The sequence below is a fragment of the Rattus norvegicus genome, chromosome 12 (assembly GCF_021556685.1).
Source record: "Rattus norvegicus strain SHRSP/BbbUtx chromosome 12, alternate assembly SHRSP_T2T, whole genome shotgun sequence".
NCBI classification, from domain to species: domain Eukaryota; kingdom Metazoa; phylum Chordata; class Mammalia; order Rodentia; family Muridae; genus Rattus; species Rattus norvegicus.
In genome coordinates, this window is record NC_141545.1 from 34,783 (window position 1) to 49,575 (window position 14,793).

Here is a 14,793-nt window from a genome sequence, read left to right on the forward strand (position 1 = left end):
CCTCTTGGAGAGCCAAGACTTTCTCTATGTTCATATGGGATCTCATGATACTACAAAGCTTCTGTAAGGCAAAGGACACTATACCTCTCTTGGGCATATACCCAAAAGATGCCCCAACAAGTAACAAAGACACATGCTCCACTATGTTCATCGCAGCCTTATTTATAATAGCCAGAACTGGAAAGAACCCAGATGCCCTTCAACAGAGGAATGGATACAGAAAATGTGGTACATCTGCGCAATGGACTATTACTCAGCTATCAAAAACAATGACTTTATGAAATTCATAGGCAAATGGATGGATTTGGAAAATATCATCCTGAGTGAAGTAACCCAATCACAGAAAAACACACATGGTATGCACTCATTGATAAGTGGCTATTAGCCCAAATGCTTGAATTACCCTAGATGCACAGAGCACATGAAACTCAAGAAGGATGACCAAAATGTGAATGCTTCACTCCTTTAAAAGGAGAAGAAGAATACCCTTGGCAGGGAATAGGGAGGCAAAGTTTAGAACAGAGGCGAAAGGAACACCCATTCAGAGCCTGCCCCACATGTGGTCCATACATATACAGCCACCAAACTAGATAAGATGGATGAAGCAAAGAAGTACAGGCCGACAGGAGCCGGATGTAGATCTCTCCTGAGAGACACAGCCAGAATACAGCAAATACAGAGGCGAATGCTAGCAGCAAACCACTGAACTGAGAATGGGACCCGCGTCGAAGGAATCAGAGAAAGTACTGGAAGAGCTTGAAGGGGCTTTAGACCCCATATGAACAACAATGCCAACCAACCAGAGCTTCCAGGGACTAAGCCACTACCCAAAGACTATAATGGACTGGCCCTGGACTCTGACCTCATAGGTAGCAATGAATAGCCTAGTAAGAGCACCAGTGGAAGGGGAAGTTCTTGGTCCTGCCAAGAGTGAATCCCCAATGAACGTTATTGTTGGAGGGAAGGTGGTAATGTGGGGGAGGATGGGGAGAACACTCATAGAGAAGGGAAGGGGAAGGCGTTATGGGGATGTTGGCCCAGAAACTGGGAAGGGGAAAAACAATTGAAATGTAAATAAGAAATACTCAAGTTAATAAAGATAATAAAAAAAATGGAAGCCAGGTTCTTGTGTTCCTTGTAGAAAAGCTTCAACTCTCTGGGATGATAGGAGTATAAAATGCTGACCCAGAATTAACTTCTTTGCTTCTTTCACAGAATAGGGGCAGCTAACGTAGCTTTTAGACAAGTGATCCATCCTGAGGCTACAGGGTCCAGTTGTTTGGACGGTTGCACTACAAGGTATTTTCATGATCCTAAAGTGTTTTTGTAAATCCCTCATGCAGTGTCTTTTCATCTGTTTCTTGGATAAACAGATGAAAACATTCTGAGGAACATTGAAATGTTGGGCTGTAACCAAAATGAACTATCAAGTATCAAATTCCATACCTTCCGTCTCAACGCAGATTCGGTCCTAGTATCCTCATGTGTTCTGGGGTATTGAGGCTTTGCTATTTCTCCAAAACCATGGTATCCAGGCAGAGCAATACCCACTCATACCAAGAATCTCTCAAACCTGTCTATCAACCTTTTGAGTTGGGACCAGTGGGACAACAGCAACCATTCTCTGATACAGGTTTCTTTTGCGTCCCCCAGATTTTTGCCAAGATTGGTGTCCTCTTAATATAAAAAGGTGAACTTTCCTAGCTCACCCTTGCTAGCTCAGTGATTATAACTCTTGGAGCAGTGCCTCAGTGTCCTTGTTCAATTATATTGAGTTTCAGGAGAGAGGAGGAGGTTATCTATCTGTTGTAAGAGTGTCAACCTGGGAAACTTCTGAGGCCAGCAACAGACAGGACTGGAGGATTTTGAAAACCTTGGGTAAATAGGGTCTAAGTTTTTTGTCCACTTTACCTTCCTTTTTAACTGTCATTCAAAATTTAATTTTATCTCCTCTGCCAAAGAGAACCTGAAGAATGCATCTTTCAAGTTATATAATCAATGGTCCCAGTTTCTTCTCAAGTAATGACAACGTACTCCAGTGAGACTGGCAGGATATCAGGATTCCCAACTTTTTTGTCTGGGTAATATAGACTGTAACTCTCCCATTGTTTCCAGACTGTGAATTATTTAATCTACATATACACAAATGAACTGGTCAGTTGAAAAATTATGGGACTATGTTTTAGGGCCAGGTCTGGGAGGATAGATTCTGCCAATACACCTAGGATTCTTCACTACAAATCTGAATGATAGTCCGACTATCTTTTGAATAGGGAGCAGGACTTTCAGAAAGAAGATATTCTTTTGGTAAACAAAAACAGTGTTTTCTTTGTTAGTGTCTGGAAGTCTACCTGTGTCTCATTCTTAGGAAAGATGATGGTTGCTTTCAGTTTATGCGAAGGTCTCATGCCAGAAGGAAACAGGAAAAAGTGGGGGCAATCTGGCATGATCAATTCACCAGTTGGTGAGTTATTATCCCCTTGCCTATGTCAATGGAATGTTTGCTGCTTCAGAGGAATTAAGGGAGTTTTCCTTTTGCTACTTTGAATGCTCTTTTGATCAGGTAATTGTCATAGTGGATTATTGAGGACTGAATGTGTCGATCCAGTGAACAGTAAGAACTAAATTGCTTTTCCACAATTTTAAGTTTTACCATAGGCTCCTGGAGTATTGTAGCCTGCACCCCAACACTCTTTTTAGTGTAGTACTCACTTTATCTTTTACTTCCAATTACAGGACTTATTTTTCCAGGTAGCATGTTTGTCTTTCTCCAATGGTTGCTTGGTAGTTTCCTGGTCCTTTTCTTGTTTGTTTCACCAAACTTGTTTATCATTCAGATTTACTGTTAGGATTGCCACTAATGGTCTCTTGTCCTCCTGGCTCTCAATCAAATCTCTATTTTCACACTCATTTTAAGCTACCACTAACCACTTAGACTTATCCATACCTGCACATCACTCTAATCTTTTTACATGAAATATCTGGTGCCAACTGAGTGACAAAAGCACTCTTGAACATCTGCCTAGTCTCCAGGGCATCTGGGACTATTGGTATAGGGATATGATATGTGCATAGGAACTACTTTATAAAAGTAGAAGGTTGTTCTGAGGTACCCTGTGTGAACTCACTTATTTTTACATGTTTTCTGGTCTCCGAGGTGCTGCTTGGAGCCCAGCCAGAAAGTCTGGAAATAGATGTCCAGCACCCAGTACCTTGATCAAGGTCAGACTCGTAAGGGAGGTAAGTTGAATGGAAACAGACTGTCAATACAATTGTGTTATTAGTCAGAGATCCATATATGTACCCTGAACCACGTTTTTCCTTTCCAACATTTTTCAGTCCCTCTCTTCTGATATGAACAGGGTGGCCAGTAACTGTCGGCAATAATTGTCATTGTGCTGATGAACATAAAAAACATTTTCTAAGATAGAGATGAGTGTCTGAGTTTTCTCAGAGAAAGAGGGTTTCTATGTGCTCTAGTAGTATTGGACACTGGTCCAGAAGGAAACACATATAATAACTCGGTATATGGGCTCCTCACTCAGATCTTTTGATCCCAAAAAGAGTAAAATCAGAGGATAACTGGAGGCAAATAATGGCAGGAATTGTACAGATTTAAGGCATATTGGGGCTGTTCAGGTAACAAGGAGTATAATTGGATCAACTCTAGTTGTTCAAGGAGACAATTTAAGAGAAGAAGGGGAAAGGTCACTTGGGCATGGCTGATGCCCAGGATGAAGGCACCAATCCTAAAGAGAAAGAGGACAGGTGTAGTTCTTCCTCATCTTAATAAATGTGTAGAATTTTACTGCTTTTTTTCCCTTGAGGCTTGGTTACTGGAAGACTGATGAAATTTATTTATTTTTATTTACATTTTAATTGTTATTCCCTTTCCTTGTTTCACTTCCAGGAACCAACTATCGCACTCCCCTTCCCCTGTTTCTTTGAGGGTTCTCCTTTAAACTCCTACCCAGCCACTCCACTCCCTGACATCCCCTACCCTGGATCATTGAGCCTTGCCAGGACAAAGGACCTCTCCTTCCAGTGATTCCTCACAAATCCATCCTCCACTACATATGTGGCAAGAGTCATAGGTCCATCCATGTGTACTCTTGTGATGGTGGTTTGGTCCCTGTTATTTTGTGGGGGAACGTTATTTCTAAAGTTGTCACAGGTATAATTGTAAGGAAACAGGTCGAAGCCAGAGAGGAACCTGTTATTATAAACCTAAGCACACATCTATGTAAGGAAAGTAATTAGAATGGCCAGGAGTTCTTATGACACCCAGCCGTACTTCTCCAGATTTCCAGTGGTTTTATGTCCCTGTAATCAGCCATTCAGCATCAAAAGAAGACCATTCTAACTCGTAGAATCCACACATACCTCCTTGTCTTTATCAGTCTTCAAGAAATACAAAAGATAATATCCCAAGGAAGTGAGCTGCTTATTAGTTTTAATACCTAATTCTCAATTCACAATGACATATAACAGAATGATCAGAAGAGACAGATAGATAACACATAAACAAATAAATGAATATAAGGAGACAAATTACTGGTGGCTACAATACAACCATACAGTTGAGTAAAGGGTCATTTGGTGACATCTCACTAGAGCCTTGATTTCTGTTACCAGTATCAAGAAATGACCATTATGAGTTCAAAGAGAAGGTGCTATGTCCAGTATTACTTCTAGAAGTGACAAAAGAGATGAAAATTTCTATAGGAAATTTAGACAAGGGTATCACAGGGGCCTCAACTGCTCTGTTGAGTTTCTTTGTCTTGGTTCCCTGTGGAATGCCTCAGGTTACAGGCTTGAAAGAAATCTACACCCATCAGGGTCATAGTCCATGATGAAATGTATAAGTTGCTCAGACTTGTTAGAATTTGAAAAAGGTAAAGCTGTGGCTTCATGATATTATAGGGTAAAATGGAAAGACTACTCAGAATCATCAAGGCTTGGAAGGAAACATTTTCAATAGACTAACTCTAAATGCAAATTATCAGATTTCTTTTTAAAGACAAAGTATGCAAAAAAAAAAAAACCCACATCCTGGTTGGCTGATGCAGGTAGAAACAAGAAGGCAGTTTAACAAGTGTCAAGAATATGCAGTCAGCTAGGTCATTTTGACTCTGAGTTTCTAGAAGAGAGTTGGGTGCTCTCCCACAAAACTTTTCAGAACAGGAGGTAGACACCAGAGACAGCTTCAGCTGGGAAAAGATGAAGAAATCTTTTCCGTCATAGTTAAGGGAAAATAACCAAACCCATGCAGAATGACAAAGTCTGCAAACCCATCAGGCATGGAGATTGGTACCTAATGAGGTGCTTCTTATGAGTGAAGAAAATAAGACAGGGTAGTGAAGAAGGTATTTATAAATACAACCTAAGTTTTTATTTACACATGGTTGTCTTTATAACCATAACAATTGTAAAAAAAAATTAATAATTGAAATCAATAATTCTTCGTATTTTGTTTACAATGTGTTTCTATAGATTTTGTGTTTTCTTTCATCAATTTCGTTATCATGCAATATAATATTAAATAAGACATTATCAATGGTTTTCATATTCATTTTGAATTTGTGATACTAAAAGATTTGCCGCAAAAACCATTTCTGCGTATTCTAAATGTATTATGTGTTTGAGATTGTAGAATTGATGATTAAATCTCATTCAGTATACCTATGACTTGGTTAAATATATAGTGTATTTCTAATTGTATGCAGGATCATTCTGTTTTCTCAAGGCACCATTATAATATGGTTATTATGTTCATTTACAAATTATTCACACTGAAAGGAAATATGATGTTGTTTCAAGTTGACAAGAGTAGACTCGTGATGGCTATTTTTGGTTGCCTACTGGACTACAACTGGAATTATCTAAAACCATAAAATAATGGGCATACCTTCGAAGGACTTCCACTTTCATTCAAAGTTAGAAGATCTACTTTTAGTGTGAATTTGTAAAATACAAAAACACACCTTGAATCCAGATATTTAATCCAGCTACAATGTGGGTGATTCCTTCTATCAGAAGCCTATATAAGGACATGGAAGAAAGAAGTTTTTGCTCTTATCCTGCTTGCTCTCTCTTGCTAGCACGTCTATTTCATTACTGGCATTAAATCTTTTTTTAATCTTTATTAACTTGAGTATTTCTTATTTACATTTCGATTATTATTCCCCTTCTCGGTCTCCGGGCCAACATTACCCCTCCCCCTCAGCTTCTATATGGGCTTCCTCTACCCATCCTCCCCCCATAGCCACCCTCCTGTCAACAATAATGTTCACTGGGGGTTCAGTCTTGTCAGGACCAAGGGCTTCTCCTTCCACTGGTGCTCTTACTAGGCTAGTCATTGCTACCTATGAGGTTGGAGCCCAGGGTCAGTCCATGTATAGTCTTTGGGTAGTGGCTTAGTCCCTGGAAGCTCTGGTTGGTAGGCATTGTTGTTCATATGGGGTCTAAAGCCCCTTCAAGCTCTTCCAGTCCTTTCTCTGATTCCTTCAACAGGGGTCCCGTTCTCAGTTCAGTGGTTTGCTGCTGCCATTTGCCTATGTATTTGCCATATTCTGGATGTGTCTCTAGGTGAGATCTACATCTGGTTCATGTCAGCTTGCACTTCTTTGCTTCATCCATCTTATCTAGTTTGGTGGCTGTATATGTATGGGCCACATGTGTGGCAGGCTCTGAATGGTTGTTCATTCTACCTCTGTTGTAAACTTTGCCTTCCTATTCCCTGCCAAGGGTTTTCTTGTTCCCCTTTTAAAGAAGGAGTGAAGCATTCACATTTTGGTCATCCTTCTTGAGTTTCATGTGTTCTGTGCATCTGGGGTTATTCAAGCATTTGGGCTAGTATCCACTAATCAATGAGTGCATACCATGTGTGTTTTTCTGTGATTGGGTTACCTCACTCAGGATGATATTTTCCAGTTCCATCCATATGCCTATGAATTTCATAAAGTCATTGTTTTTGATAGCTGAGTAATATTCCATTGTGTAGATGTACCACATTTTCTGTATCCATTCCTCTGTTGAAGGGCATCTGGGTTCTTTCCAGCTTCTGGCTATTATAAATAAGGCTGCGATGAACATAGTGGAGCACGTGTCTTTGTTATATGTTGTGATATTTTGACTTCTTCCTTTCCAATCTGTATCCCTTTGATCTCCTTTTGTTGTCTGATTGCTCTGGCGAGGACTTCAAGAACTATATTGAGTAAGTAGGGAGAAAATGGGCAGACTTGTGTAGTACCTGATTTTAGTTCAAATTTCTCTCCATTTAGTTTAATGTTAGCGACTGGCTTGCTGTATATGGCTTGTACTATGTTTAGGTATGGGCCTTGAAATTCCTATTCTTTCCAGGACTTTTCTCATGAAGGGGTGTTGAATTTTGTCAAATGCTTTCTCAGCATCTAATGAAATGATCATGTGGTTTTGATCTTTCAGTTTGTTTATATAATGGATCATGTTGATGGTTTTCCGTATATTAAACCATCCCTGCATGCCATATTGGATTTGGGCCTGGCTGCTTTGTAACTGCATCTCCACAGTTAAGAAGTCACGGGATTGTTGGACAGAGGCCTCTCCCATGTATTTACGGCACAGGAAGAAAAGACCAAGTAGTAAACACCCAGTGTCTCCACTGCATGACCTCTGCTGAGCCCGGCAGATGCATGTGGAACTGACACACCTGGACCACACCTGGGTGGTGGTCAATTTACTTCTGCCTTTTACTTCCAGAGCCTTTATCCTTGAGATTTAGGCTGGTCTTCTTGGATTTCTCCCTAATTAATTCAGGTCTCCTAGTCCGTCTTTTGTTACCAAAGTCATGAGCCAGGTAGTCACGAGCCAGGGTTTCCCACTGTGCTTCCCAGTTATTTTCTACCTGGAGACTTGGGTATATAAGTGGTGAATAAAGCTACAGGAGTCTCTCACTCTTCTTCCTCACTCTCTCTCTCTCTCTCTCTCTCTCTCTCTGTCTCTCTCTCTGTCTCTCTCTCTGTCTCTCTCTCTGTCTCTGTCTCTGTCTCTCTCTCTCTCTCTCTCTTTCCCTCTCTATTTTGTGACTGACTATATGGTGAATTTTGGAGAAGCTACCACGAGGTCCTAAGAAGAATGTGTGTGTGTGTTTGTGTGTATGTGTGTGTGTGTGTGTGTGTGTGTGTGTGTGTGTGTGTGTGTGTATGTGTATGTTTGTTTTAGGATGAAATGTTCTATAAATATTTGTTAAATCCATTTGGTGCTTGACTTTTGGTAGTTTCTCTATGTGTCTGTTTTGTTTCTGTTTCCATGATCTGTCCATTGATGAGAGTGTGGTGTGGAAATCTCTTACTATTATCGTGTGAGATGCAATGTGTTCTTTCATCTTTAGTAAGGTTTCTTTTATGAATATAGGTACCCTTGCATTTAGAGCATAGATATTGAGGATTGAGAGTTCATGGTCGTAGATTGTTCCTTTGATGAATGTGAAGTGTCCTTCCTAATTTTTATTGATATCTTTTGGTTGAGGGTTAATATTATTTGATATTAGAATGAATATTGTAGCCTCTTTCTTTGAACCATTTGATTGGAAAATTGTTTTCCATCCTTCCACTCTGAAGTACCGTCTGTCTTTCACACTGAGAAGAGTTTCCTGTATTCAGCAAAATGTTGGGTCCTCTTTACATATCTATTCTGTTGTTAGTCTATATCTTTTCACTGGGAAATTGAGTCCATTAATGTTGAGAGATATTGGAGAGCAATGATTGTTGTTTGCCATTATTTTTGTTGTTAGAGCTGGAGTTATGTTTGTGTAGCTATCTTATTTTGGGTCAGTCGAAATTACTTTCCTGAGGTTTTGGGTGTATTTTCTCACCTTGTGTTGGAGTTTTCCATCTACTATCCTTTGTAGAACGGTATTGTGTAAATTTTGTTTTGTCATGCAATATCTTTGTTTCTCCATCTATGGTATTTGAGAGTTTTGCTGAATAAAGTAGACTGATTTGGCATTTGTTTTCTCTCAGGGTTTTTTGTCATATCTGCACAGGATCCTCTGACTTTCATTTTTCTGGTACGAAATCCGTTGCCACACTGATAGTTCTCCCTTTATATTTTCCTTGACCCTTTTCTCTTACTGCTTTTAATATTTGTTCTTTGCTGTCTGTATTTGGTGTTTTGACTATTATATGAGAGGAGGACTTTGTTTTCTTCTCCAATCTATTTGGAGTTCTGTATAATTCTTTTAATATTTACAGGCCATTTCTTACTTTAGGGTCTGGAAGTTTTCTTCCATAATTTTGCTGAATATATTTACTGGCCCTTTAACTTGATAACCCTCCCTCTCTTCTATACTTACTATCCTTAGGTTTGATTCTGTCGTTGTACCTCAGATTTACTGGATGTTTTGGGTTAGGAGCCTTTTGTGTTTCACATTATCTTTCATGGTTGTTTCAATGTATTCTACGGTGTCTTCTGACCTTAACATTTACTCTTTAATCTCTTGTATTCTTTGGGTATTGCTTGTGTCTATGACTTTTCTTCTCTTCCCTAGATTTTCTATTTCTAGGGTTGTCTCCCTTTGTGCCTTTTTATTGTTTCAATTTCCATTTTTATGTCCTGGATTATTTTGTCCATTTCCTTCACCTGTTTCGTTTTGTTTTCCTGTAATTCTTTAAGGAATTATTGTGTTTCCTTTTAAAGGGCCTCTATTTGTTTTCCTGTGTTGTCTGTATTTCTCTAAGGGTATTATTTATGTCCTTAAAGACCTCTAACACCACCATGAGCTGTGATTTTAAATCAAAATCTTGCTTTTCCAGTGTGCTGATCCGCATCCAGGGTTCGTTGTGGTGTGGGAACTTGGTTCTGATTATGTCAAGTGTCCTTGGATTCTGCTTGTTACTTTCTTAACCTTGCCTCTCGCCATTGGTTTATCTGTGGTGTTAGCTTGTATTGCTGTCTCTGACAGTGGTTTGAGACTCCTGTAAGTCTGCCTGTGGGCACTCTGGAGACTGTTTTTTTCCCAGTGGGATTTGTGTGTGAGAGAGACCTGTGTCAGAGGGTCAGCTCTTGGCAAAGGCGGAAACCAGACAGATCCTGTCCTGGAGTGCTCATAGGTTCCTTTGTCCAGTGGGCTCCAGGCAGGTTTTTCTTGGGCTAGGATTGTGAGCAGAAGTGGTGGTCTCCACTGTGCTCTCAGGATTGTTTGCACTCTGGGAATCCCACTCTCCTGCCATGTGATGTTTTTCTTTTTTCATTCATTCTTTAAGTAACTAACTAACTAAATAAGTAATGTATGTATGTATGTATGTATGTATGTATGTATGTATGTATGTATGTATTGATTTATACACTTTACATCATAGTTGCTTCCCCCTCTTGGAGTTCTCCTTTCATATATTCCTTTTAAAAATATTTATTTATTTATTTATTTATTTATTTATTTATTTATTTTTACACTCCAGATTTTATACCCCTTCTGTTCTATTCCCATAGTGTCTAAACCCTATCCACCCCACCAGACCTCTAAACTTCCTGGAGTTTCCAGTGTCTTGAGGGTTAGGAGCATTTTCTGCTCTCCACATTTCCTCCATCATCTTACGAAATGGTAGAATGCCCTCCGAATATACAATCACTTTGATACATCAAAATTCTGTAGGGCTAGCCACTTCCTATCCCACTGAATACAAATAACATAGCCCAGTCAGGGGATGGTGCAAGGGTTGCAGCATTAGGAAGATTGAGAATCACTTCTTTTATTTAACCACAGATAGGTACAGCTACCAACATCCAAATACAGCTGCATCACAGCTACTTCATCTTTGACTCACGGAACCTAATTGAGGATGCAGTGGAAAAAATACCAGGTCATCTACTGTAAATCATCGTCCCCTAGAAAATGAAAAAAGAGACAAAAGCAAAAACTGTAATATCAATGTACTTATGAACATGAAAAGGGAGAAATTTTATGCAGCTCCATGTTCACACCCCCACATAAAGCAAAAAACTACTAAGAATTAGGGACAGTGGAAAATTGACCTATCCTTCAGAATCAGAGGGTTATTTACTGGCTGTAGAATGCAATGCGTTCAACCTTGAAATCAAACACACACCAATAAGTATTTGTCATTTTAGAGCAGTGGTTCTCCATCTTCCTAATGCATTAATATTTAATACAATTCCTATATTCTGATGAGTGCCACCAAGAAATTTTCAGTTTCTCCTTCAGAACTGTAATTTTGCCCTGAATGACCTGCCCAACATGGGATCCATCCAAAACGGCCACCAAAGCCTGACACTATTATTGATGCCTTGTTGTGCTTGCAGACAGGAGACTATCATGGCTGTCTCTTGTGAGTCTACATCCACAGCTGACTGAGATACTTATAGTCAATCATTGGACTGAGACACAGATCACTGCCAAAGAGTTAGAGAAAGGATTGAAGGAGATGAAGGGTATGGAAACCCCATAGGAAGAAAAACAGTGTCAACTAACCTAGATCACTGAGAGCTACCAAAAACTAATACACAATCCAAAGAAGATTAATGGGGTGGTCTGTTCCCCCAGCACACATGTTTCAGAGGAGGACATTGTTTGTCCCCAGTGAGAGAAGATGTGCCAAATTCTGTAGAGACTTTATGTTACAGGGAAAATTGTTGCGGGGGAGGGTGAGGAGTGTGTCATTGATGAGCGTCAGAAACATTTGGGGGAATACACTGTCAAGGCATATGCTAGAGGTGATGGTGAAAAACTCCAAAAAGGGGACCATGGAGAGCATAGTTTGGAATTTAAGTAAATGAAATAATTTAATGAAAAATTTCACCCTGGTGTCCTAGCCCCAGGTTGACAATTTTTCTTTTAAAGCCTTTTGTCAAAACTTAGAATCTAGTCTGACATTGTAGAAGAGAATTAACAATTTAGAGATATGCTATAAAGAAGAAAGATTGAAACAAAAAATATAGAAGTTAATTTTTTAAATGGAAACCTCTAGGGTTTTTTTTTATTTATTTAATTCCAATACAAGTGCACATGACTGGCGGAACAAGTGATGGTGTTGGTTCGAGAAGATTCCAGAAGCCACCAAACTTTCTAATCAATATTGACTATAGGAAAATGAAGTTTTCAAAGTTGAGAAAATCTTTGTTTTTACCTGTAAGATATTCTCTAATCTCTCATGTTAGTCATATGTTCACTGTTTAGCAGAAGATTTTTTTTTAAATTTTTTTTATTTATTCATTTATTATATATAAGTACACTGTAGCTGTCTTCAGATACACCAGAAGAGGGCATCAGATCTCCTTACAGATGGTTGTGAGCCACCATGTGGTTGCTGGGAATTGAACTCATGACCTCTGGAAGAGCAGTCGGGTGCTCTTAACCGCTGAGCCATCTCTCCAGCCCCAGAAGATTTTTTTTTTGATGAACTTGCAGGCCTCCAATATGCCTTGTTTTTACAGAGAATACAGGAATTTGGCAGCAACTCCACCCAGCTTCCTAGAGAACACTTATGTAGTTGTGGCTGCTGCTTTTTTCTTCTTATGTGATTTATATGTGGTATTGTTTGTTCACATTAGGAAGTACACCTGTGCAGTGTGCAGTTTCAGGCCAGAATCCCTTAGGGATGCTTGGGCAGAAAAATTGAATGTTCAAGATTAGTATGGGTTCTTGAATTTGAGCCTAAATTTGAATAGTAGAACTTCACTTTGGAGAAAAAAGAAGTAAATCAGAGAACTTATTCATAGAATTTTGGTTGTCTTTTTATTTGTTTTGTTTTCCCTATAGTTTTAAATCATGTATAAGTGCTGGAGAGAGACTCATATGTCCATGGGTGCATGAGGATAAAAGTGGGAAATGATAACTAAGAGGTGTACTAATAGAATCTTGTGAGCCCGCGAACACAATTCCCTTCATTGCCAAACTATCTCCCCAATCCAAAAAAAATATTTGAAAATATTTCTATTCATATTAAAAGTACAGATGCTCACAATTACTAAAGGGATCTAGCATCACTGAGCTCGATTTTGACTTTGTTTCTCATAACCCATCCTTGCCTCATTCTTCCAATTGAGAGAATTTTGATCAAGTACTGCCATGCCTCCAGTGATCATTAGGCTTCAATTAAAAAGAAACTACTTAAGAAAACACTTCAATCATATTATTTTGTGCTTAAGACTCAGTCCTTAATTTGAGTCAAATTTGCCAGCAAGTTTGAAATCAATTTCTGTCACTGTGCTAAAACACTAACCAAAGCAATTTGGGGAATTTTAGGGTTCATTTGGCTTCCTACTTATAATCTGATGTAGGGAAAAATTAAGCAGGAACTAAATAGTACTGTGGAGGAATAAAGTTACTGGCTTGCTCAGCCTGCTCTTCTATACTGTCCAGGGCTGATGGACTAAGGGGAGGGGGGCATTACTCACATTTGGTTGTTTCCTGCTGCATTGATCTTTGATCAAAGAAATACCCTAAAATCATGTTCCCATTCCCTCCTCTCAATTGACTCTAATTTGTATCAAGGTGAAAAAATTAACCAACATAATATTTTGTGTATGCTTTCTCAAAGGAACCTGTGTGGATACATGATGTGAAATTCATAAAGAAGAAATAAAAAGGTAAAAAGTTAAATTAAATTCAATGAAAAAAAAAGAACTTGGTGGAAAAGACCCCTGAGGAAGAGACATTTGGATAGACTTAAAAAACGGGCAAATGATTTGAAAATACTTGAATCCCGTGTGAATGTTCATCAAAAGTTGAATTTGGTGACAATATGCTCAATGATTAAGTACAATTCCCCAGGAAGTTATTTAACACTTTTGGATCAGACTAAGAAACTTACTTCACAGCCAGGGACATGTGACAGTGGGCAGAAAATGGGGACTACATGTTTTATATCTGTATTGTAGAAGTTGTGTTAGTCCCCAACTAGAAGCTTTAGCTCTAAAGACTAGAATTGAAGTTGCTAGAAATTATATTACATGCTACTAGAGGAAAGGTGAAGGGAATAAAGATGGATGTATCCTCTTAAAAGTTTTTCCCTCTCCCAAGGGACAGGGAAAAGTGCAAAAGTTAAAGGAAAAGATCTTGAAAATCAAAGGATGAGGAAGTTGGCTGTGAACACAAATATTCTGAAAGGAGCAAAGGTAAAACAAAAAGCTTTGGGAATATGTCTCTAAAAGTACAATCCGATGAATAAACATTACACTGTGTATGCCAGTATGGAAGGTAGTAAGCTTAAAAAACTTTTACCTTAAATAACAATTAACAGGATAGTATATATAGATGCATGGGAGTATTTGTCACTGCAAAGGAAAGGAACAAAGATTTTTTTCATGTAGTACCAAGTAATGAGTCATCAGAATATAAATGTATGCAAATTTAGATGGAATCTACAGTTTATATTTCAAAATGTATATGTATATAAAATACATATATGCATTCAGTAATATTGATATAAGAGCACATGTGCATTTCAGGAGTGCAGGGAGGGATACAAATGATTTGTTGGAATCAGGAAATATAACAAAAAAAGCAATTAAATTACAGTCTCAAAAATAAACTATCAAATCAGAGTGAAAAATAACGGAAGAAGCAATATTTTGTGAATATTTCACCAAATAATGTTGGCAAATAGCAATGAGTATGTGTTTGTATTTACTTCTTTGTGTATGTAATATTAAACTGAATAATATTTTGTTTCTCCTATTTTGACAAAATGTGTAATGAGATTCATCATCAAAAGTGATTTGTTCCTCGACTTTGGTGACCTAATTGTGAAAAGATATTGTGCTTTACATTATTTTCATTATTGTTTTTCTCAC